This window comes from Hypanus sabinus, chromosome 1 (genome assembly GCF_030144855.1).
Source record: "Hypanus sabinus isolate sHypSab1 chromosome 1, sHypSab1.hap1, whole genome shotgun sequence".
Taxonomy (NCBI): domain Eukaryota; kingdom Metazoa; phylum Chordata; class Chondrichthyes; order Myliobatiformes; family Dasyatidae; genus Hypanus; species Hypanus sabinus.
The window spans coordinates 191742799-191764826 of NC_082706.1; the positions used below are offsets into that span (position 1 = coordinate 191742799).

Sequence of the window (22028 nt, forward strand, 5' to 3'; positions counted from 1 at the left end):
AAGAACTAACCTTGAGTTTTCAAGAGAATTTCAACTGAAGAGAATTCTATGAACAACAATTACATCGGGATAAAAAAATAAATTTAAAAGAAGCTTAGCAGTATTGAAAAAGTCTTTCAACCCTTAATATTAAAGAACTAAATATGTCAGATTATTACTGCTACTGTAATTAAAATGTTAGATTTCAGCAATGTAACTGTAAAATTGTACCTAATGTTCCTTAATGCATATTGAATGTATCGTTCTCCTGACATGAATGAGGCCAATTTTTATGCAGCAGTGCATTGTGCTGAATCCAAGCCAAATGCTGAAAGGTGCTGAACTAGAAGAACTTAAGGACATACAAGTGGTGAGAGAAAAAAAAAGGAAGTGTTTGTAGATGGATTTATCTGTGGTCAAGAAATTGTAGTAAAGAAGCCAATACAGATGACCATATCCACACGGTGGTTATGACAACACACAGGAAGTTTAATATGTAAAAAGGGAGAGGTGAGAGCAGTAAACACACGAGTCAAGCTGGCAGGAAAATTTCAGTCTAGAATGAGTCATTGCTGAATATATTCCTGTTGTAGATAATCTCTGTGAGAAATCTGGGCTGAATCATTATTACTCACAAGAACAATTATGATAGTGTTCAGAATCCGAATCAGGTTTAATATCTCTGGCACATGTCATGAAATTTGGTATTTTGCTGCAGCAGTACATTGCAATACATGATAATAAAAAGCTATAAATTACAGTAGGTAAATATAAAAAAAGAAAATTAAATAAGTAATACAAAAAGAGAAAGTAATGAAGTAATGTTCAAGGGTTCATTGTCCATTCAGAAATCTGATGGTGGAGGGAAAGGAGCTGTTTCTGAAATGTTGAATGTGTACCTTCATCCTTCCTAATGGTAGCAATGAGAGGAGGGCATGTCCTGGGTGATGGGAGTCCTTAAGGACCAATGCCATCATTTTGAGCCATCGCCTTTTGAATGTGCCTGGATGCTGGAGAAGTTAGTGCAGAGGGAGGTACAGAGGCCCAGGTTTTAGAGCTTGTTCATTAGTACTGAGGGTATGATGGAGACGAATGCTGAGCTGTAATCAATAAGCACCAGCCTGATATACTATAGGTATTACTATTGTCCAGGTGATCCAAGGCCAAGTGGAGAGACAGCGAGATTGCATCCTCTGTAGATCTATTGTGGCAATAGGCAGATGGCAGCGGGTCCAGCACCTGGCTTAGGCAAGAGTTGATTCTAACCATAACCAAACTCTCAAAGCACTTCATCACAGTAGATGTGGGTGCTTCTGGGCAATAGCCATTGAGGTAGCTCACCCTGCTCCTCCTGGGCACTGGTGTGATTGTCCCCCTTTTGAAGCAGGCGGGAAATTGTGACTCTCAGCAGTGAGAGCTTGAAGATGCACTTGAACGCACCCACCAGTTGGTTGACACAGGTTTCCAGAGCCTGATGCCTTGCAACGGTTCACCCGGTTGACATTCTGACATCAGCCTCTGGGACAGAGATCATCAGGGATTTGCACAGATGTAGCTCTATTCTCCCCTTCTAAAGCGTGCATAAAAGGTGTTGAGTTCATCTGGTATGAAGCATCACAGCCATTTGCGATGTTAGGTTTCGCATTGTAGGAGCTAATGGCCTGCAGAGCCTGCCAGAGCTAACATACTTCCGATTCTGTCTGACCTCAATCAGAATTGACCTTCAACCCTCAAAAGCCTGAATAAATAGGGTTGGGTTATGGAATAAATTTACAAAGTCTGAAACACTTAAGAAAAATTGAAAGGAAATAACCTGCTTTTATGTAGTGACTTTCACCTCCTTTTGAAAATGTCTCAGATAGATGAACTTCTGACGTGCAGCCGTCACTACAATAGAGAAAATGAGCATGCACTTGGCACACAGTAAATCAGTCTGTTCCTGATGAAGGGTTTCAGCCTAAAACATTGTCACTACCTCCTCCCATAGATGCTGTCTGGCCTGCTGAGATCTACCAGCATTTTGTGTTTTTTTAATATAAATCAATCTGTTTTCCTTATTCATACAGAGAGATAAATATCGGCCTGAACTTGGAAAATAACCATTTTCACAGAGACCACAACACTAATCACATAAGGGTCTCGTTCTATCAGTCTAAGAACAGAAAGAATCTCAATGCCATATGAATAAAAAATTTTATATCTTGTGCTTCGCCAGGCAGTGTAAGATTATTGTCCTCCTTTCCACCAAGAATACAGATGTAATTTCCCCTGCACTTGTTACCACATCCACTTGGCACATTCATGAAAATGGACTAGTTGATTTTGTAGACGTGGCCTGTCACATTTGGTAATTTCTGTAGGAAAATCAGTCAAATTTATAAATGACCTGGACGAGGATGAGGATGTAGAAGAGTGGGATAGTAAGTTTTCTGATGACACGAAGGTTGGGGGCATTGTGGATAGTCTGGAGGGTAGTCAGAGGTTACAGCGCAACATCGATAGGATCCAGAACTGGGCTGATAAGTGGCAGATGGAGTTCAACCCAGATAAGTGTGGTGGTTCATTTTGGTAGGTGAAATTTGAAGACAGAATACAGTATTAATGGTCAGACTCTTGACAGTGTGGAGGATCAGCGAGATCTTGGGGTCCATGTCCATAGGACATTCAAAGCTGCTACGCAGGTTGACAGTGTTGTTAAGAAGGTGTACTGTGTGTTCACCTGCATCAACCGTGGGATTGGCTTCATGAACTGTGAGGTAATGTTACAGCTATATAAGTCCTTAGTTAGACCCCACTTGGAGTACTGTGTTCACTTCTGGTCACCTCATTACAGAAAGGATGTGAATGCTATAGAGATACTGAAGAGGAGATTTGCAAGGATGTTGCTTGGATTAAAGAGCATGCCTTATGACAGTAGGTTGAGTAAGCTAAGTCTTTTCTGCCTGGAGCATTGAAAGATGAGTGGTGTCCTGACAGGTGTATAAGATGATGAGAGGCATTGATCATGTGGATAACCAGAGGCTTTTTCCCAGGGTTGAAATGGCTAACATGATGGGGCATAGTTTTAATGTGCCTGGAAGTAGGCACAAGGGGGATGTCAGGGGTAAGTTTTTAACACAGACAGTGGTGTGTACATGGAATGCGCTGCCAGTGAAGGTGGTAGAGGCAGATACAATAGGGTCTTTTAAGAGTCTTAGATCGGTGCATGGAGCTTAGAAAAATAGAGAGCTGTGCAATAGGGAAATTCTTGGCAGTTTCTAGAGTAGGCTACATGGTCAGCACAACATTGTGGGCCGAAGGGCCTGTACTGCATTGTATATTTCTATGTTCTATGTTCATATCATTTCTTAAGATTGCACTGGATGGCATGGCTCTAAAACAGTTTGCTCTTAGAGATGGAGAGGTGGGTTCTCTATCATGCTCTTGTGGGTCTAAATGAAAGCCTTCAAAATAATAACCAACACAAACATATTACGCCAAGTGTCAACTCTTTGAAAAGAATTGCAAGTGTGCTGGTGAAGAATAATCTGAGAGAGGCATTCAACAGGCTTTTAGAGAGGCCCATGTATGTGCAGGAAATGAAAGTAAATAAAAAATTTTTTCTGGCAGAAGGGGCTAACTTAGTTGGGCATTTGATTACTGATTCAGTTTGTTCATCACAACATCATCGGTTAAAGAGCCTGTTCGGTTCTATAATCTCTGTTCTAGATTCTATTTTCCAAAACCCTACATATTCAATGGTAAGCTCCATTGAAACACGTTCCAGTAAGCATAACAGAACTCAAAGTTTATTAAAAAAAATCATAGTACTTCCCACAATCAATCCATGTCAGTTACATAGCCTTGGTGCCTCTCATCTTTGGTGAACTTAACGATTTAATTGGTTGGAACAAGACATACTTCGATTAATTTAGAATCAGAATCAAGTTTAATATCACTGGCACAAGCCCATATCAAAGCTTCCATTGTCTGCCGACCAAAACAATGAGGATGACTGAAGCATCGAAGTGAGTGCAGAGGGTAAGTCTTCTAATCGCTCTCTTATGCTTGCAGAGAGGGGAGAGCCTGCCGCTGTGAAGAGTGTTGCCCAAGTTTTTCCTGCATTTGGATGTGAACTTGGACTATAAAATCTTTCTTACAGTCTTATAGTTTTTAAATTCTGTGTTTTCTCACCCAATCGTCTTGTTTTATTTTGTGCAGGGAGGGGGATTTAGGGGTTGATGTGCCTGATCCATTTTATGTCTTGGGTGATGGGGGTCTTTAATAATGGATGTTGTCTTTCTGAGGCACCACTCCTTGAAGATGTCTTGGATACTACAGAGGCTGGTACCCATGATGGAGCTGACTAATTTTACAACTTTCTGTAGCTTCATGAGTTCCCGTGCAGCAGCCCATCCACCCGCATACCAGGCAGTGATGCAGCCTGGCAGAATGCTCTCCACGGTACATCTGAAGAAGTTTTTGAGTGTCTTAGGTAATAAACCAAATCTCTTCAAACTCCTCATGAAATGTAGCTGCTGTGTTGCCTTCTTTATAACTACATCGCTATGTTGGGTCCAGGTTAGACCCTCAGAGATCTTGACACCCAGGAACCTGACATTGCTCACTCTCTCCACTTCTGATCCCTCTATGAGGATTCCTGAAGCCAATGATCAGCTCTTTGATCTTACTGATGTTGAATGCCAGGTTGTCGCTACACTCAGTTAGCTGGTATATCTTATTCTGTATACTCTCTCTTCTCCGTCTGAGATTTTACCAACAATGGTTGGCAATCAGCAAATTTAAAGATGGCTTTTGAACTATGCCTAGCCACTAAGTTATGAGTATAGAGAGAGAGTTGAGCAGTGGGCTAAGCACACAGCCTGGAGGCACACCAATGTTGATTGTCAACATGGAGGAGATATTAATAACAATCCCCTCAGATTGTGTTCTTCTGGCTAGAAAGTCGAGGATCCAATTGCAGAGGGAGGTACAGAGGCCCAGGTTTTGTAGCTTATCAGTCAGGAATGTGGGAATGATGGTGTTAAATGCTGAGCTGTAGGCAATGAACAGCATCCTAACATAGGTGTTTGTATTCTTTTTATTGAAAAAGTTCGGAAATAATCTTCATGGCTATAAATTTAGACAGTCCATGGTAAAGCTGACAACTCCATATGGAAATGATTTATTATTCATACAAAAGACGCCTGTGCTGAGTCTGGATAATGTTAGGGCAGCTGGATGTGAAATTGGACATCTGTGGTACTTAAAAATAACCCATTTTGATATGAACTTGTTTCCTTTCATATTCTCCAAATACACATCAGAATCAGGTTTAAGATCACATGCATATGTTGTGAAATTTGTTGTCTTTGCAGTACAATGTAACACATAGTAATAGAAAACAATCTAAATTATAGTCAGTAAGTATATTAAATAGTTAAATTAGTGCAAAAATAGAAATGAACAAGTAGTGAAGTAGGCTTCATGGGTTTAACATCCATCCAGAAATCAGATGGCAGTGGGGAAGAAGTTGTTCCTGAATTGTTGAATGTGTTCCTGCCTCCTGATGGTAACAATGAGAACAAGGCATAACCTGGGTGATGGGGATTTTTAATGACGGCCGCTGCCTTTTTGAAGTATCACTCTATGAAGATGTCCTGGATACTACAGAGGACAGTGTCCATGATGGAGCTGACTAAGTTTACAAGTCTCTGCAGCTTACTTCGATCCTGTGTAGTAGCCCCCTCCCTACCCACCACCACACACCCATGCCATACGGTGATGCAGCCAGTTAGAATGCTCCCCAAGGTACATCTGTAGAAATTTGCAAGTGTCTTTGGTTACATACCAAATCTCCTCAAACTCCTATTGCAATACATCCACTGTCTCGCTTTCTTTGTAGCAGTCCTGATATGTTGGGTCCAGGATAGATGCTCAGAGATATTAACAGATTTATGATGCAACTATTGCAAGAAATACTGGGGGTGAATAATTTATCTATTGCACTGTATATCACGTCATGCATTTCCTTGTTACTAAAGCACAGATGCAAATGCAATATATTTTACATAGGTAAATTGATGCAAAATATTTTTCATAATAGACATTATGAACAACTATGGTGCTGAATCTCCGTTTATGAATTATAATGGTGCATGATTCATTTGGCCAAGTGACTCGTATCATTTTAACATTTGTTTTACCGTCTGCTGATTTTAAAATCAGAATGCAAAAAGGTCAAAAAGATAAAAGCCAGCAGTAAAGAGGCAAACTCTTATTTGACCCAATAAATATACGGGGGCAGTTTTCACCAATACTCAGCACGCCAAACCCTGAGGGTAGCTCCTGGCCTTGGCCCTGAATATTTATGAAATGCTGCTTTATTACACAAAAGCAAGCTGCAATTGTTGTGCTTCGCTTCCCTCTATAATAAATCTCCATTATATGTGGGCCCTGCCCCTGCATTATATTCTGAATGTATGTTTGGGAATTGAATGCTATAAATAGCTAGTTAAATACCTTCTTTGTATTCACTAAAATTAGAGGGTGATCACCCTGCTAGAGATCAAAGCCAGGTTTGTCAAAGACTTCAGCTGCACAGTTATAAAACATGATTCTGCGCTGGGTAAGAAGATTACTTTTGGTTACACCCTGGGTGCCCATCAAACTGAAACACTTCACAATAGGTGATAGGTAACAGAGCTCCAGAAAACATTGATCCACTCAGTTTCTCCTCATAAAGTAACCTCTTCTCTCAGAATTCAATCTTTGAACATTTATCTACCCACCGTAAAGAAAATATATCTATCATGATGGAAGGAACTCAAAGCAGCCTGTGGGCACAAAGCCCTTGTAATTGTATGAAAACTTCCACATTCTTCCATTTCAATCCCCATGGCATAAACAGTCAATATGATGTTTGCTTTCCTGACTGCACGCTGGACCAGAATTGTAACTGTAGGCGATCTCTTCACAAGGACCAAATTTCTCCGAATATTAACATTTACTTATCTCCTTTTACCAAAGAAGATAATTTTTCATTTCCTCACATACACATCTTACTAGTTTCATCCTTCTCATCCCTCTGTAGTTTGCTTTCACACCTAAATGCTGCATTTCACGTGCACATGCATTTGTTACAGTCCGCCCCACGTCTCATCACTGAGAACGTATGAAGCTGTAGCTCAGAACCACACAGGCAGATGCTTCAGCCTAGAAATTGGACCTGTTTGCACTCAGTTTTATGCATCAAATGTCAAAAAAAAAACTTGATGCACATCTTCAGGAGAGGGAAACCAGAGGTCCATGAGCCAGTCCTCACTGGAGGTTCAGTGGTGGAGAAGGTTAGCAACTTTAAACTCCTCAGTGTTACCACTTCAGAGGATCTGACCTGGACTCAGCATGTAAATGCAATCGTGACGAAAGCACGGCAATGCCTCTACTTCCTGAGAAGTCTGCAGAGATTCCGCACGTCATCAAAAACTCCGACAAACTTCTACAGATGTGTAGCTGAGAGTGTATTGACAGGCTGCATCACCAGCTGGTAAGGACATACCAATGACTTCGAACGGAAAATCTGACAAAAGGTAGCCGGTTCGGCCCAGTTAATTACAGGTAAAACCCTCCTAAACCATTGAGTGCATCTGTATGAAACTGTCATAGAAACAGTATGATCCTCACCACCCAGGTCACACACTTTCTGTGCTGCTGCCATTAGGCAGAAGCTACAAGAGCCTTAGGACTCATACCACCCTGGTTCAGGAACAGTTACTACCCCTCAACCGTCAGGCTCTTGAAGAAAGGAGGATAACTACACTCACTTGCCCCATCATCGAGATGCTCCCACAAACAATAATCTCACTTTCGCCCCGAAACATCAATAGCACTTCTCCCTATAGATGCTGCCTGGCCTGCTGTGTTCCACCAGCATTTTATGTGTGTTGTTGTTTTTATCTCACTTTAAGGATTCTTTATCTCATGGTCTTGTTATTTATACTTGCATTTGCACAGTTTGTTGTTTTCTGCAATCTGGTTGATCTTTCACTGATCCTGTTATAGTTACTACCCTATAGTAATGCAATGTTCCCACAAACAATGGTCTCACTTTAAGGATTCTTTATCTCATGGTCTTGTTAATTATTGCTATTTATTTATACTTGCATTTGCAGAGCTTGTTGTTTTTGGCACTCTGGTTGACCTTTCATTGGTAAGACCAAAAGACAAAGGAGCAGAAGTTGGCCATTCGGCCCATCGAGTCTGCTCTGCCATTTCATCATGAGCTGATCCAATCTCCCCTTTAGACCCATTCCCCCGCCTCCTCACCATAACCTTTGATGCCCTGACTACTCAGACTTGGCCTCCACTGCCGCCCGTGGCAACAAATTCCATAGATTTACCACCCTCTGGCTAAAAAAATTTATCCTGTATTAGTTACTATTCTATAGATTTGTTGAGTATGCCCACAGGAAAATTAATCTCAGGGTTCTATATGGTGACATACATACATTGAATGAAATTTATTACCTCATTATGGCAAATGTTCATAATCACGTAACATAGACTTGTGATCACTATAAGCAGAATCATAACCAGGTTTATTATCACTGAAGTTATGTCATGAAATGTTGTTTTGTGGCAGCAGTACAGTGGAACACATTTAAAAAACACTTTAAGTTACAATAAGAAATATAGAACAGGGAAGTGGTGCATAAAGTGTGTCTCCATCAATATTTGCAGCACATCTTCGTGGCACCTCGTTTTTTGTTACAGATACTGTAGCTACCACTTTGAAGGTTCTGTTTGAAGGTTCCCATTGATGTTGGCAGTTACAATGTCCGCAGGCAGCAGCTGCATTGAAAAACACGCAACATGCTTCAGAATACTAAAATGGGGAGGGCTGCGCAGGTGACTCTTTATGAAAAAGAAAGATGAATTTCTCCAATTTAGTCATTTGTAATATTGGGAATTTAAGCTAAAGGGAGCACATATTTACCAAACCAAATGCTGGAGGAACTCAGCAGGCCAGCCAGCATCAATTGAAAAGAGTTAATAGTCCACGTTTCATCCTGGTGAGGGTTCTCAGCCTGAAACATCGACTGTTTACTCTTTTCTGTAGACACTACCTGGCCTGCTGAGTTCCTCCAGCATTTTGTGGGAGTTGCTTTGGATTTCCAGCATCTGCAGATTTTCTCATGCTTGACATGTTTATCACATCAGCTTTGAGTGAAATGACATCTCCACAGACAGGTCACTTGGCTCACAGAGCACGTAGAACTACTACCTTTCAGTGTCAGTAATCTGGGTTCAATCCTGAGCTAGGGTGCTGTATGTGGTATTCGTTTGGTTTTCCGTGACCATGTGTGTTTTCTAGCTTCTTCCTACATCCCAAACAAGTGTGAAGTGGTAATTGGCCAAACTAAATTGACCCTAGTGTGTGTGGTAGAAGCTGTGAGGATTTGAGAATGTGGAATTAATATGCGAATAGATGGTTGATGATTGGTGTGGCCAAACGGACTGTTTCCATGGTGTTTCTCAATAATACTATGACTCTTAAGAAGATTCTTAATTCTTAAACTCTGAACTTAACTTTAGCTAGCTTATGAAGGATAAAGTGTCACGAGCCATAAGGAATCAAGCAAACTATCAAGTTGGGAAATGAGCAAAGTTATGGAAACTCAAAGCATTACTTCATAAAAGCATGGCATTTTATTAGTATTGTGACATGACCATGAAAGTCTACTTCAAGTGATTATCAATCTCCCCTAACTTTCAAAGAAAGGGTAACAACGGAGTGCTGCTTCTCTGCAGGATGCACAACTGCAAACATTTTCAATGCAATATAAAGACTATACGCAGCTTAAAACTATGCCCTCTTGTGCCAGGGCTGAAATGGCTAGCACAAGAGGGCACAGGTTCAAGGCGCTTGGAAGTAGGTACAGAGGAGATGTCAGGGATAAGAATTTACTCAGAGAGTGGTGAGAGCGTGGGACGGGCTGCCAGTGATGGTGGTGCAGGAGGTGGATATGATAGGGTCTTGTAAGAGACTACTGGACAGGGACATGGAGCTCAGAAAAATAGAGGGCTATGGGTAACTCTAGGTAATTTCTAAGGTAAGGACATGTTCGGCACAGCTTTGTGGGCCTAAGGGCCGGTATTGTGCTGTAGGTTTTCTACGTTTCTAAATTACAGGAAAGTCAGGAGCTTCTGAACAGATTAAAATAATATTTCAATCTTCTTAAAAGATTATAGTTTGTCAGTTTCTTCCTTAACCTCTTGAGCAAGTACTTCCTTTATTTTGCTGTAAAGTATTTAAACTGGTAGTTAAATATAATAGGTATATACTTTAGTTTCTGGCCTGCCGCCTGTGAAAGGTGATTGGCTGCTCTGCCTGATTGGTGATGTCACTGTTACCAGACGCCACAGATCCTCTGCACAAGATGTTAAACAGCAGCACTTGTCAAACGAGGAGAAATCTGCAGTCCACAGCTCACTGAAGCGTTTTTGGACTTGTTGAGGACAGTGACAAGAACAATTTCTTTACTGTTGATGGATTAAAATACTGTCCTTTGTTTCTCCCCTTGTGCTTTTAAACCCAGCATTTTTCAGTGGTCATTTCAGCAAGAAATAAACAAGCCGAATAATGATTAAACCCAAATGGGTAATCTTTTACTGGACTAAATTCAAATCCAATCAAAACTAACTCTGGAGAATAAGTTTTGACTTATTTATTTCACCATTTATTATTTTCTATGACTATCATAACTGGGCAAGGTCTACCCTGCTATTTTCTTTCCAACCAATTCACAATTCTTTGCCACTATCCAGAGAAAGCCTCGTCAATATTTTAACCATATGATTTGCCATGACAACGGAGAATGAAGGGATAAAAACGAGCCTATCGGAAAAAGGCCAGCTCTTGAGGGAATGCAGCTGATAAACAGCACTGTTCCTGCATGGCAACAGATCACTGTAGTCCTATGCAAGCCAAGATTGATGAGGTAGATTCCATTTGTTCACTTTTAATTTTCATAATCATTACTCCCATTACATTACTGATATTGTTGAGATTTTTGAGTTCTTTTTCTTTTGTAATTCACTAAATTATTATAAGTGGACAGCCAGCCCAGAAATATAGCATACCGAAGATAAAAATATATAGATTTATTTTCCACAATTTGAATTATTTGATGGATTGGCATGGATTACTCCACACATGCAAATCTTCCAATAGGGATTACGATGGGTGTGTTATGTTCTGCAACTGAACATAACAACTTTTCCTAAAACCACAGAAGTTCAACCCTACAAAAACAATCTACTTTCTTCAGCCCACGGTGATGGAAATTATAACTAGGTGAACAGGAGAATTTTCAGGACTGTGAGTTTTTGCCTTTGTTCCCAACCCCTTCACGCGATCACTTTTCATTAATGTCATTCAATTGAATCAAGATACATATTGGCCTCAGCAATTTGCTTGATTTAAACCTTTTGTGTAAATATGTTCAACTATACAATTGACGAACCCTTTAAAGACTGATAAGCTTTTTAATATCTGTTATACTAAATCTAAGACCATAACACATAGGAGCAGAAGTAGACCATTTGGCCCATCAAGTCTGCTTTGCCTTTTAATTGTGGCTGATCCATTTCTCCCCCTCCTCCCCATCTCCTGCCTTCCCCTCGTATCCCTTCATGCCCTAACCAATCAAGAATCTATCAACATCTGCCTTAAATATACATACTGTCTTGGTCTCCACAGCTGCCTATGCAATGAATTCCAGTTTCACCACTCTCTGGCGAAAGAAATCCCTCCTCATCTCTGTTCTAAAATGATGCCCTTCTATTCTGAGGCTGTGCCCTCTGGTCTCTCCTCCCAACAGGAGACATCCTCTCCAGATCCACTCTATCAAGGCTTTTCACCATTCGACAGGTTTCAATGAGGTCACCCCTCGTTCTTCTGAATTCCAGTGAACTCAGGCCCAGAGCCATCAGACTCTCTTCATATGACAGACCATTCAAACCTGGAATTATTTTCATGGAATTCCTTTGAACCCCTCCAGCTTCAGCACATCGTTTCTAAGATAAGGAACCCAAAACAGCTCACAATGCTCCAAGTGAGGCTTCACCAGTGCTTTATAAAGTTTCAACATTACCTCCTTGCTTTTCATATTCTTGTCCTTTGAAATGAATGCTAACATCACATTTGCCTTCCTCACCACAGACACAACCTGCAAATTAACCTTTAGGGAATCCTGCGCAAGGGCCCCCACGTCCCTCTGCACCTCAGTTTTTTTGTATTTTCTCTCCACTTAGAAAATAGTCAACACTTTCATCTCTTCTACTGAAGTGCATGACCATACACTTCCCGACACTGGTTTCCACCTGCCATCTCTTTGCCCGTTCTTCTAATCTAAGTCCTTCTGTAGCCTCTCTACCTCCTCAAAACTACCTGCACCTCTATCTATCTTCATATTGTATTTAAACTTTGCAACAAAGCCATCAATTCCATCACCCAAGTCATACTGTCTTGGCCTCCACAGCCGCCTATGCAATGAATTCCAGTTTCACCACTCTCTGGCAAAAGAAATCCCTCCTCATCTCTGTTCTAAAAGGATGCCCTTCTATTACTTGAGTCACTGCACTGTAAACACTTGAAACCAAGTTTTATAATGCTGTTTACATTGTAAATACATGCTGGTATTTATGCACATTTTATCCATAACTGTACTTTAATCTCAAGTTTATTTTTATATAATTCTTTATTCTTATAATTTTTTGAATATTGCTGTTTTTGTTGCATGTCACTCCAATGCACCACGGCAAATTTTTAATACATGTAAATGTATATGGTAAATAAAATTGATCCTTGATCTTTGGTACAGCGCATCATTAGTTACATTAATATTCACATATAAACTGACTCTGTAAAATATTAATATTTAACAATGATGGCGGATTCCTGTGTCTGGTATGAAAGCTCTGATCCCTTCAAAAGGCAACGTTAATCTCATGCACTCCTGAGGAAACATACGCACCTGGATGCAAAATTGTGCAAACTGAATTGCTGTCAGGATCCCAAGAGAATGCCGGCAGCACAAGTTAATTGCTCAGGCTGTGGAATAGTGGTTGGGAAAATGAAAATAATCTTGACAAGAGAGACCCAAGGTTTAACAGTCAGGCTCTTGCCTCCAGCTGCTGTTCGACTTGACAGCAAAGCTCAACTATATCCTCAGAGGCTTTAGGGTAAACGGACAGAGTGAATGAGTGAATGCTGATGGTGCCAGAGGAACCTGTTTAAAGAGGACTCTGGTCAGTCTGAGGTTGGAGACCTTTCTTTAATGTAAAATGCAGTCAATTAAATTGAAATGAGAAAGGACGGGTTGTTTTCTAGCAAAAAGTGTACTGGGTAAGTGAGAGGCCTTCCAAACTGAAATTTTGAGCATACAGTTGGTATGTTCCAGTCAGGATAAAAGGAAATGCCAACAGGTTTAGGGAACCTTGGTTTTTGAGAGATACTGAGGCCCTGATTAAGGAAAAGGAGGAGGTACGTAGGGCATATATGAAGGAACAAATAAAGTACTTGAGGACTGTAAGAAATGCACGAGGACACTGAAGAAGGAAGTCAGGAGGGCTAAAAGAAGGCATGAAGTTGCCCTAGCAGACATGGTGAAAGAGAATCCTAAGGGATTCTGAGGATATGTTAAGAGCAAAAGTATAGCAAGGGGCACAATTGATCCACTGGAAGATCAGAGTGGTAATCTTATCCAGGAGACAGACACAGAGTCTACAGAAGTGAAACAAAACAGCAGTGAGGTTGTGGACACTATACAGATTAAAAAGAGGAGGTGTTTGCTTTCTTGAGGGAAATTAGGGTGGATAAATTCCCAGGGACTGGCAAAGTGTTCCCTTGGACTCTGTGAAAGGCCAGTGCAAAAATTGCAAGGGCACTAGCACAGACATTTAACATATCCTTAGCCATGGGTGAGGTGCTGGAGGATATCCTATGTTGTTCCATTGTTTATAAAAGGCTCTAACAATAGGCCAGGACATTATAGACTGATGAGCCTGACATCAGTAATGGGAAGGTGTTTTAAGGGACTGGATATACTGTATGAGTATTTCGATTAGGACTGATTAGGTATAGTCAGTGTGTGGTATGTCGTGTCTAACCAAGCTTATTGAATTTTTCAAGAAAGTTACCAGGAAAGTTGATGAAGGTAAGGCAGTGGATGTTGTCTACATAGACTGTGACAGCATGGGAGGTTGGTTAAGAAGGTTCAGTCGCTTCGCATTCATGATGAGGAAGTAAATTCGATTAGATATTGGCTTCGAGGGAGAAGCTACAGAGTGGTAGTAGATGGTTGCCTCTCTGACTGGAGGACTGTGACTAGTGGTGTGCTGCAAAGATCGGTGCTGGGTCTGTTGTTCTCTGGATGATAATGTAATAAACGGGGTCAGCAAATCTGCATTTGACACTGAAGATTGGGGGTGTAGTGGACAGCGAAGGCTAACAAAGCTTATGGCAGGATCTGGACCAGCTGGAAAAATGGCAGATAGAATTTAGTACAGATAAGAGTGAGGTGTTGCACTTTGGGAGGACAAATCAGGGTAGATCTTTCGCAGTAGGGTAGTGAGGAGTGTGGTAGAACAGAGGGATCTGGAAATACAGATCCATAATTCCTGGAAAGTACTGTCACAGGTTGCTAGGGTTGTAAAGAAAGCTCTTAGCACATTGGCCTTCATAAATCAATGTTCTGAGTGCATGAGTTGGGATGTAATGTTGAAATTGTACAAAATGTTAGAAAGGCCTAATTTGGAGTATTGTGTGCAGTTTTGGTCACCTGCCTACAAGAAAGAAGTAAGTAAGTTTGAAAGAGTGCTGAGAAAATTTACAAGGATGTTGCTGACGCTTGAGGACCTGAGATATAGAGAAAGATTGAATAGGTTGGGTCTTTATCTCCTAGAACAGAGAAGATTGAGGGGAGATTTGGTGGACATTTACAAAATAATTACAAAGGGTAAATGCAAGCAGGCTTTTTCCACAGAGATTGGGTAATACTACACCTGGATTAAGGATGAAAGGTGAAAGGTTTAAGTGGAACATGAGGGGGATCTACTTCATTCCAAGGGTGGGGAAAGTTTGGATTGAGCTGCCAGTGCAAAAGGTGAATGCTGAGTTGATTTCAAAATTTAAGATAAATTTGGATAAGTACATGGATGGGAGGGGTATAAAGGTATATGATCTGGGTGCAGATTCATGAAACTAGGCAAATTAATGGTTCGGCACAGACCAGCTGGTCTGAAGGGTCTGTTTCTGTGCTGTACTTTTCTATGTTCATGTCCACACTCCATTTTGACTACAATCCCACCAACTTGTACTCACCACATGGAGGAAGTTAAATCCATATGGTTTTAATAGCATAAAACAAGGAATAATAATTTATACAGCGAGATAAAACTTTATGGGCCTGTCTTCAAATAGAGGCGGCCATAACTAGAACAGTATGCTGCGCAATCACTTCATTCCACACCAGTCTTAGGAACAAACAAGATCTGCAGATGCTGGAAATCTGAGCAACACACACAAAATGCAGGAGGAACTCAGCCAGCAAGGCAGCATCTATAGGAAAAGAGTACAGTAGACGTTTTGGGCTGAAATCCTTCGGCCCGTCTTGGGAGGCCATCTTCAACATGCAATGCCTCAAGAAGGTAGCATTCATCTTGAAGCTCCCTCACTATCCAGGACATGCCCTCTTCTCATTACCACCATCATCAGGGAGGAGGTATAGAAGCCCAAGGATGCACATTCAATGATTTAGGACACCCTCTTCCCCTCCGCCATTGTGTCTCGAAATGTTCCATGAACCCACGAATACCACCTTACTATTTCACTCTCCCTTTTGATTATTAACTTTTTAGTATTCTTTTATTGTAAATTATAGTAATTTTAATGTATTTCAAGGTATTGCTGTCACAAAACAACAAATTTCAGTGTAAATCAGTGATAATTAAACCAGATTCTGAATTTTACCTGTATCTATTGAAAATATTGTCCATAAAACATTTCTACTTATAAAATATAAATTCACAAATAAACTCATCAGACCTTCAAAAATGCTGAAATAATTGCAAAATGGAAATGAAAATTCTGTCAAACCTACTTCAAAGTAAATTTATTATCAAAGTACATGTACGTGACCCTGATATTCATTTGCTTGCAGGCATACTCAGTAAATCCAATAACCATAATGGAGTCAATGGGAGACTGCATCAACAGGATGGACACACAAACAATGTGCAAAAGACAACAAACTGTGCAAATACAAAAGAATAATAATAACAATAAGCAATAAATATCAAGAAAATGAGATGGAGGAGTCCTTGAAAGTGGGAACAGCTCAATGATAGGGTGAGTGAAGTTAAGTCGAGTTGTCCCCACTTGTTTTAAGAGACTGATGGTTGAGGGGTAATAACAGTTCCTGAACCTGGTGGGGTGGGTCCTGAGGCCCCTATATCTTCTTGGTGGCTGCAGCGAGAAGACAGCATGGCATGGATAGTGGGGCTTTTGACGATGGATGCTGCTTTTCTGCGATTGTACTCCGCGCAGATATGCTCAATGGTGGAGAGGGTTTCACCAATGATGGACTGGGCTGTATCCACTACTTTTTGTAGGATTTCCTGTTCAAAGGCATTGGTGTTTCCATACCAGATTGAGATGCAGCTAGTCCATGTACTCTCCACTACACATCTCTACAAGTTTGTCCAAGTTTAACATGTCATGCCAAATCTTCATAAACATCTGACTAAGTAGAGACACTACCATGCTTTCTTCATAATTGCACTTACGCATGGGGTCCAGAACAGATCCCCTGAAACTATAACACCGAGGAATTTGGCTGCACAAACTCAATGATTGGGAATGCCATGAGACTTGTTACCACAGAGGTAAAGTGCGGCCAGGCAGAGACAGAAGGCATCAACTTCCAACTCATGTCAGTGCTGAGCCAATGCAAAATTCACCCGAGCCTGTCCTACGCCGACACCCCACAGGCAGCCTCCTCGCATTGATGCAAGGATGATTCATTGTTGAACTTGCAGCAGACAGGGTTCTCAGCACAGTCAGTGCACGGCTGATGCTTCTTGCTATATAGTGAGTAATGGCTCCTGTTAGTATTTATTCCATTAAAACTCATCCATGGGAATACATCCTGAGCATGATGTGCGATACAAAGTGCAATTTACTTATATAATTATCTTGCCGTGCTTTATAGCGATGAATAAGACATAGAACAGTACAGCACATTACAGGCACTTTGACCTATGGTGTTGTGCCAACTCCTTAACTTACTCAAAGAACCATCTAACCCTTCCCTCCTATATAGCCCACCATTTTCTTTCATCCATGTGCCTAAGAATCTCCTAAATACTCCCATTGTATCTGACTCTACCCTTTTCCCTAGCAGCTTGTCACAATGCACTCACAATCTATATCAAAACTTGTTTCTCACATTCCCCCCCCCCGATACTTTACTCAAAACACCATAAAGTTAAGCCCCGCCATCATATTAGCCATTTCCACCTCTGGAGAAATGTCTCTAGCTGTTCACTTTATCTACACCGTCATAGCATCATGAGAACTTCACTTCTACTCTTTCCTATGTCTAAATGAGTTTAATGTTCCATTCAATTACGGTTCCAGAGTTAATGTGCAGAAAGATACAGATAGTAACAGAGTGTCAGATACCTCCTGTACCTAATAAACTAGTGTGCAGATGTCTATGGCACTGTAGCCCATCCACTTCAAGGTTTGGTCCATTGTAACACATGGTTATTTGAGTTACTGTTGCCTTCCTGTCAGCTTGAACCAGTCTGGTTATTCTCCTCTGACCTCTCTCATTAACAAAGCGTTTTCACCCACAAAGCTGCCGCTCACTAATGTTTTTGTTTTTCGCACCATTCTCTGTAAACTCTGATGAGTGTTGAGCGTGAATATCCAGGAGATCAGCAGTTTCTGAGATACTCAAAGCACCCCATCCAGCACCAATGATCATTCCACAGTCAAAGTCACGTAGATTACATTTCTTCCCTATTAGGTCTAAACAACAACTGAACCTCTGCATGCTTTTATGCACTGAGTTGCTGCCACATGATTGGCTGATTAGACACTTGCATTAACAAGCAGGTGTGTCTCCCTTATCCTTATCATTGGTTGGTCGGATTAATGCTATTAAAATGATGATTTTACCGAAATGTTTATATTTATTTCAAGCTTTACCAATTTTTATTCCTAAATCTTTTTTTGATAACATTGATTCAAAAATTTCCTCATTTATGTGGCAAAATAAAAACCCCAGGTTAAGTAAAAAACAGTTACAGAAATCTAAAAAAGATGGTGGTTTAGCTTTACCAAACCTCAGATTTTACTATTGGGCGAATAATATTCGAAACTTAATATATTGGAAACTAGATTTGGATTCACCATTGTGCCCACAGTGGGTAAATTTAGAATGTAATGATGCACAAGGATATTCTTTATTCTCCGTTCTTGGTTCTTCTCTTCCTGCTGATTTAGTCAAACTCAATAAACAGATATCCAACCCTATTGTCAAACACACATTACGAATTTGGTTTCAATTTCGTAAGTTTTTTTCTCTGAAAAACTTTGTTCTTGATAGCCCTATCTTACTTAACTTCTTTTTTAAACCTTCTTTAACAGATCAAGCCTTTAGCATATGGAAAAGGAAAGGTATAAAATGTTTTCGTGATCTTTTTTCTGAAGGTAGTTTGATGTCTTTTGACCAACTTTCCAACAAATTTAAGTTACCTAAATCTTATTTTTTTAGATATTTACAAATCAGAATTTTTTTATATAAAGTTCTACCATCCTTTCCCAATTCAATTTCGATAGATTTTTCAGACATGATTTTTACCTTGAATCCTTGTCAGAAGGGATTAGTGGCTCTTACTTATAATATGATTATGAAGATACAACCAGAAATGTCAGGCAGAATTAAACAAGAGTGGGAAAAAGAACTTCAATATATCAACAGAAAAATGGGAAAAAATTCTACAAATGGTTAATTCTTCTTCTATATGTGCTAAACATGCTTTAATACAATTTAAGGTCGTACATAGAGCTCATATGTCTGAAGATAAACTTGCTCGATTCTATTCCCATATTAACCCTCAATGTGACAGATGTCATTCAGATGTGGCTTCATTGACCCACATGTTTTGGTCATGTCCCACCTTACATAACTATTGGAAGGACATATTTGCTACCATTTCCTCAGTTTAGAATATTGATTTACAACCACATTTTATCACTGCAATTTTTGGTATACCAAATGAGGATGGTAGTCGACTTTCCCCTTCAATTAGACGAATGATCGCCTTTGCAACCTTAATGGCCAGAAGGTCTATATTACAAAATTGGAAAGAAGTAAATCCTCCTACCACGTTTCAGTGGTTCTCTCAAACTATTTCCTGCTTGAGCTTAGAAAAAATCAGAAGTACTATTTTCGATTCATCAATTAAATTTGAAGAAACTTGGGGACCGTTCATTCGACACTTTCATATGAATTAATTTGGCCTCTTCCAGACCTTTTCTCTTTTTATTCTTGTTCTGGTATGGAGTTCCGGAGTTCTTGACACTATCATGTACACATAAACTGTTATTATTGCCCATGTTAGTTTAGGTTTATTTTTTTTTCAATATACATTTTTTCTTGCACTTTTGTATTTTTTTTCTTTTGGTGATTATTCTTTTTCATGTATAATCAATATAGGTTTGATTGATTATTGTACGATGTTTTTTTTTGCTGATATTTTAATAAGATATTGTTATCTTATTACTAATTTAACTTCAAGCCTAGTGTATTTATAACCTATTTAATATTATGTTATGTTTTTCTTTTTATATGAAATTTAATAAAAAGATTGAAAAAGAAAGAAAGAACAAGCAGGTGTACAAGTGTGCATAAATAAAGTGACCACTGAATGTATGTCACCAAATATTACCCTGTAATATTTCTTGCAGGCACTCTCAATGGAACAAAGAAATACAATAGAATCTATGAAAGGCAACAAACAAAGACTGATAAACAACCAATGTGCAAAAGAAGACAATCTGTGCAAAGACAAAAAAAAATAAAAAATTAATATTGAGAATACGATTTGCAGAGTGCTTAAAAATGAATTCATAGGTTACAGAATCATTTCAGAGTTGAGGTGAGTGAAATTATCCATGCTGGTTCTGGAGTCTGAAGGCTGACGGGTAAGAACTGTTCCTGAACCTAGTGGTGTGGGACCTGAGGCTCCTATACCTTCCTCCCGATGGCAGCAGCAAGAAGAGAATGGTGGGGGTTCGTGATGATGGATGCTGCTTTCTTGTGACTGTGCTCCTTGTAGATGTGCTCAGTGATGGGGAGGGCTTTTCCTCTAATGTGAATGTCATGTTTGGGTATGGAGTATGAAGTCTGTTCTTGGTCACTTCTGCTACACATGTAAAGTAAAGACACCATTCAATGAACTTTGTTGAAACTGAAGCTTGGAACTGGAATGCAAATTGCTGGCACATCACCTTGTGGAGGTTGGAGCGAGGAGCTTCTTGAACCAGGTTTATCAGCTGCTACATAAAACTGACAAGCACTGTCCAACCTGTAATGTTATAGGACCAAACAATTGCAACTGGAGCACTTCACTTACAGAAAATAGAAATTTTGGCATTAAGACAGGAAGGCCACCTTCTCCACGCTTCACTGAAGCAGCATGACCATAAGATATAGGCCACTTGGCCCATTGAGTCTAACCCGCCATTTCATCATGGCTGATCCAATTTCCTCCTTAGCTCCAACCTTCTGCCTTCCACCCGTATCCCTTCATGCATGAATTGCGCATTTTCTTATCTTGTAAGTTGTCACCACAAATCAACACAGATGAGCAGACCCCTGAGAGATCTTATTTGCATACTATAAAAATAGAGTGCTGGCTGATATTCCAGATCCATTATACTTTGGATGTCACGATCTGTACATGCAAATATTTGAAATATGACTATATTAAATTTCCCATTCAAATAAGTCTATGCAAAATGATGGAACTTTGACCCAAAGATGAACCAAAATAACCTAAAAAGAAAATCATCTTTACATACAAAAATACCAAACATACTTCACTAACAATTAGCTTTCAGTAGGAAGTATCTGACAACCTGAGAGACGGGGGTCCATGAATGGATTCCCATATCCGCGATGAACACAAAACATTTCTATCCTTCTCAAAGCAGCTCAGACTTGGTGTAATCTCCAATCATCTGTTCATTTATTGCAATGGCATGCAAATCCAAAATTATTCCTTCATCCCACTACTGTTCAAAACCACTCATACACAGGGGAGTCTGGTTGATGTGACAACCGTTCACTGGTGCCTCTGAAACGGCGGAATAGATAAATTAATTTAGAAATTGGTTTATTATTGTCACATGCACCCAGATACAGTGAGAAACTTGCTTGCCACTCATACAGTGCTTTGAGTTGGTACATGGTAAAACAACAACAAAATGCAGAATAAAATGTTATACTTACAGAGAAAGTGCACAGTTGGTGTAAGGACATAACAAGGTAGATTGTGAGGTCAAAAGCCCCTCTTATCCTATGGAGGGTGGTGGGAATCGACTTATAAAGGCAGGACAGAAGCTGTTTTTGAACCTGCCGGCATGTGCATTCAGCCATCTGTATCTTCTGCCCGATGACATCAGAATCAGTTTTAATATCATTGGCATATGTCGTGAAATTTGTTGTTTTTGTGGGAGCAGTACATTGTAATACATAATAATAATAAAAAGAACATATAAATTACAAAAAGTATATATGGATATATTAAATATAATGAGTCTTCTAAGGAGTTTCTGATGAAAATTCACAAGTAATCAAAACTTGTGGATGATAGAGGTGTGTGGGTCTTTTAAGAGGCTCCTGGATAGGTACATGGAGCTTAGAAAAATAGAGGGTTATGAGTAACCCTAGATAATTTCTAAAGTAAGTACATGTTCGGCACAGCATTGTGGG

General features: G+C 39.9%; 1 protein-coding gene and 1 long non-coding RNA gene across 2 annotated transcripts in view; one reads left to right on the forward strand and one right to left on the reverse strand.

Annotated features, from left to right (window-relative positions):
* sybu (syntabulin (syntaxin-interacting)) overlaps nt 1-22028 on the reverse strand; it is a 128897-nt gene that overhangs the window by 37095 nt on the left and 69774 nt on the right. The window lies entirely within an intron of this gene.
* On the forward strand, nt 10861-20136 carry LOC132401783 (uncharacterized). Its single transcript, XR_009514706.1, has 3 exons — nt 10861-10958; nt 16182-16369; nt 20000-20136. It is a non-coding gene; the product is annotated as an uncharacterized LOC132401783 (long non-coding RNA).